The sequence below is a fragment of the Nicotiana tomentosiformis genome, chromosome 4, assembly GCF_000390325.3.
Source record: "Nicotiana tomentosiformis chromosome 4, ASM39032v3, whole genome shotgun sequence".
Classification (NCBI taxonomy): Eukaryota; Viridiplantae; Streptophyta; class Magnoliopsida; order Solanales; family Solanaceae; genus Nicotiana; species Nicotiana tomentosiformis.
Genome location: NC_090815.1, coordinates 120,406,869 through 120,412,018, shown reverse-complemented (window position 1 = coordinate 120,412,018; position 5,150 = coordinate 120,406,869).

Sequence of the window (5,150 nt, the reverse complement as noted above, 5' to 3'; positions counted from 1 at the left end):
CGACCGCAGAAACAGTCTCTTCCGCAGAAGCAGTCCAGCCTTCGCAGAAGCGGTCGCGCATTTGTGCCCCATTTCTCCCCAGAAGCGACGTAACTGGACAATGCTTAGGTCGCAGAAGCGACCAGCTTCTCGCAGATGCGGTTGCGCACCTGCGATCACCATTGCGCAGGTGCGATTACACTAGGTTCTGCCAAGAACCTGCTGCTTTCAACATGCTCTAAACAAACCGAATTTCATCCGAAACTCACCCGAGCCCCTCGAGACCTTATCCAAATATCCCAACAAGTCCCGTAACATAATACGGACTTACTCAGGATCTCGTATCACGTCAAACAACGCTGAAATTATAATTCATACCCCGATTCAAACTTTGAGTTTTAAACATTTTAATTTGCAAACCTCGTGCCAAAACGTATTAAATGAATCCGGAATGACTTCAAATTTGGCACACAAGTCATAAATGACATAACGGAGCTGTTCAAATTTTCAGAATCGGATTTCGGCTCCGATATCAAAAAGTCAACCCCGTGGTCAAACTTGAAAACTTTAGCCTTTAAATTGCTAGTTCCGTTAAATGGCCATAACTTGAGTTAGGGACCTCCAAATTAAATTTCAGGCATACACCCAAGTCCCAAATCACGATATGGAGCTACCGGAACTGTCAAAAAACTGATCCGGGTCTGTTTGCTAAAAATGTTGACCAAAGTCAACTTAGTTGAGTTTTAAAACTTTATTTCACATTTTAATCCATTTTTTATATGAAAACTTTCCAGAAAATTGTACGGACTGCGCACGCAAGTCGAGGAATGATAAATGATACTTTTCGAGGTCTTAGAATACAGAATTATTTATTAAATTTAAAGATGATATTTTGGGTCATCACAAAAAGGAATGACATATTTTTACAATTGAAAATAATTGAACTTTAAATTCTTCATTTTATCCATTTTATCCATAATGAGAAACTTTTATAATCACATAAATAATGTCATAGCCCCACAATACTTTTATTCCTAAAGTTTTTAAGACTACAAGTATTAAATTTTTTTTTTTATTAAACTCTACGTTGAGTCAAACTATCTCATGTAAATAGATACAGAAAAGTATATGTTTTCTCAACCGATCTTGACCCCTTTGTTTCATCTCAAAGAGACTTCTTTTCCCTGTGTCTATAACTGATATCATAATGATGACGTCGTCATGCTTGTGTATTTTGGCCGGTAAAATGACATACGTGTCACTTTTTCCATAGAAATCTCTCGATTATTGTGCTTTTTTGGTCCAACTGGGGGGTCATTCAAGAACATAAGATGTCGTGCTACACATTGCAAAGAATCGGAGCCAAGAATTTTCATTTAGCAAGTCTGAATAATTAGTCAAAAACCTATGAGTCCGATATTAAGGGAATAGACTCCAACCTTCCCTTTATTTTCGACCAATAATAATACTAAGAAGGAATTAAATGAAGGCGGGGGTGTATTTGTATTTTTGAAAACTTTTTGGGCTGACTCAAAGCTCAGGAAATGAAAAGTTTTCCACTTCGTTGAATTGTACTATAATTTTGTAAAAACATTACTTATTGTAACAATCTGATCAGTCGTTTTGAGTATTTATGCTTATTTTAACTATTTAAAGTCTTGAATAGCTTCATATGACATGTGTGACTCGTCGGTTTTGATATTTCATATGTTTCGGGATTAGTTCTGAAGAATAAATTTCATGTTGGAAAATGAAAAGGGTTGACCGTAGTTTGACTTTTGTGCAAATGACTCAGGATTGGAGTTTTGATGGTTCCAGTAGCTCCGTATGGTGATTTTAGACTTAGGAGTATGTTCGAATATTTATTTGGATGTCCGTAGTTGATTTTGGCTTGAAATGACGAAAGTTAAAAATGGAAGGTTTAGAAGTTTGACCGGGAGTTGACTTTATTTATATCGGGATCGGAATCATGTTATGTAAATTTTGATAGGTCCATTATGTCATTTATGACTTATGTGTAAAATTTGAGGCCAAACGAACTTAATTTGATTTGTTTCGGTACGAGATTTGGATGTTCAAAAATTTAAAGTTCATTAGGCTTGGATTGATGCGCGATTCGTGGTCTTACCATTGTTTCATGTGATTTGAAGGCTCAACTAAGTTCGTATGATGTGTTAGGACTTGTTGGTATATTCGGTTGAGGTCCCAGGGGCCTCGATTGAGTTTCGGATGGTTATCGGATCAACTTTTGGACTTAGAGAATTTGTGGATTTTTCTGGTGCACTCGTATGATTTCCTTATATGCGATCGCGTGGGAAGGTCCGCGATCGCATAGTCCTGTTGGAGCAGCTGTGATGTTTGTTCATTGCGATCGCCAGATATGGTGTGCGATGGTGTAGGTTGGGGGGAAATAGTGCATCGCGAACGCATGGGCAGGGCTAAGTTCGCGAAGAGGAAGTGAGGCAGCAGGGGGTCACGCAAAGTTGTTCTTCGTAATCGCATGGATTAGTCCGCGATCGCATAGGTTTGTCCACCAGTGATCCACGTTTAGGGGTGGGCGTTCGATACTTCGGTACGGTATTTAAAAACTACGGTTTGATACTTCGGTATTCGGCATATCAATTGTGCATACCAAATACAGTACCAAAGTAGTTCGGTACAGATCCGTATTTTCTTGTTTGGTTCGGTACGTTCGGTATCGTACCATGTCTTTGTGAACTAAATTGTGCTGAACTACTGAACTCTAATTCTTTAGAAATTTTCTAATTACGTGATAATGAGTATAGCAGCAACAAAATGTGAGCAGTACCTTCACTTCTACTAATAATTTCAAATAGAAATCACTACATGAGCTTAGCAATTGAATGTGAGTAGTTCCTTTACTTCTAATAATTTAAAAAAGAAATCACATCATTAGAAAATTTCTATTTAATTGATAAATGAGCATAGCAGCAACAGATGTGAGAAGTTCTTTACTTTTCTAATAAATTCTAATGTTAGACTAGGTGGTTGGGCTTAGTCTTAGTGGGATTTTAGGCTGGAAATTTATATTTTGGGCTCGGCAATGAAGGAAGGTGTACTTAAATAATTTGGTATTTTGGTATTTCGGTATACCAAAATATCAAAATCTCAATACCGAGGACCGTACCTAAATACCGAATAACTGGAAATTCTATACCGAAGTAGTACCGAAATACCGAATAAACAGACATCGAAATACCGAATTAATTCGGTCCGGTTCGAAATTTAGTTTTTCGATTTTTATGCACACCCCTAGCTGCGTTCTCGTGGATTCAACCCCGTTCGCGGAGGGTAATTTGGGGGCAGTCTCTTTTGTTCTTCGCGATCGTGTGAATTTATCCGCGATCGCATAAGGTAAATGTCTGGGAAGCAGAACTTAAGTTCTGAAAATAAGACTCCATTTTTGGCGATTTAGAGTTCGGGGAGTGTCCATTTTTAGGAGATTTTCTAGAAAAATATTGGGGTAAGAGTTCCTAACTCAATTTTGGTTAAATTACACGAATCTATTGTTGTTTTTAACAACAAATTAGTGTTTTTGGTAGAAAATTTCATACACTTTAATTGAGGATTTGAAGATCGACTTTTGGTCGAATTTGATTGATTTTAGTATGAGTAGGCTCATGGTTGAATGGGAGTTCGGATTTTGTAATTTTTGTCGGATTCCTAGATGTGGGCCACACCGTTGACTTTTTGTTGACTTTTCGAGCGGAGTTGAACTTTTTTATAAATTGTTAAATTGCAAGCATTGGAGTATATTTTGATTAATTTGTACATTGTTTGACTAGATTCAAATCGTTTGTCTTGGAATTGAGGAGATCTAAAGGCGTTCGGAGGTTGGTATGCGCGGAATAGAATTTTTAAAGTGTTATTCAGCTTGCTCGGCATTGAATTCGGCTTGTTCGAGGTAAGTAACACTTCTAAACTTGGAGTTGAGGGTACGAATCCCTGAATTATGTGTTATATGAATTGTTTAGAGGTGACGCACATGTTAGGTGATGAGCGTGTCGGTGTGCACCATAGCAATTATGACTTAATTATTTTCGTGGAGTTGTATAATCAAATAATGATGTCATTATCCACATATCCTCCATGTGTTAGAGAAATTGAACTGAGACTCGTGTTAAAGATCATGTTTAGGCTACGTGCCGATATTTTGGGACCCATAAGGGTCGTCTTGCTGTTGAATTAAGTATTTTAAAAAACTGTGAATTTCATACTAAGTGATGTTTATCCAGTTGTGAGGATATTTATGGGATCGAGTTGCACGCCGCATCAGGACATATTGGCTTTATGTATATTTATTATTATATGAATCGGGGTTGCACGCCGCAGCAGGCTTTATAGATTTTATTGTTATGAGATCGGGTTGCACGCCGCAGCAGGACTAAATGGATTATTATAGCGCTTGGGCTGAAGGAGCCCATCCGGTGTCTGCACCCCCTCCGGATTATTATAGCGCTTGGGATGGACTTCCCAGGGCATGGAGTTGCCTTATTTATTTATATTTGGGATGGACTTCCTAGGGCATGGAGTTGCCTAATTTATTATAATTTCCCTGGGTAGGGATCTTGCCCGAATCATTTATCATATTTGGGATGGAGTTCTCTGGGATGGATTGGCCTTGTACAGTATTGAGTAACTGAATGTCAGTTATTATGCATATATATAGGATAGATCTTCTCTGGGATAGATTGGCCATATACAGTATTGAGTGATTGAGTACTTTGAGAGTGTGAGTACGCGAGTTCATCACTGTGTTGCGTTGCATTTGACATGCATACTTAATATGTAGGCATACAGAAGTATTTTTCCTTATGCCAAATGATAATGAAATTTCTTTTCTGTCATTAAAGTTTTTGAGAAAAATCACAGATCTCAGAGTTACTCCTATTTCAGTGATTTTCGGTAAAAGATTTGAGTTTTACTATTATACTTGAAAAGAAAATATTTATTTTCCAGAACTGTATACGAGCTGAGCATATTATTATTGAGTTATTACTTGTGCTGCTTTGAATTGTATTATTATGAGATGTTATTGGCTATTGGTGTGGACTCTGACCTTGGTACAAAGCTCGTCACTACTTACAACCTAAGGTTAAGTTTGTTACTTATTGAGTACATGGGGTCGGTTGTACTCATATTACACTTTT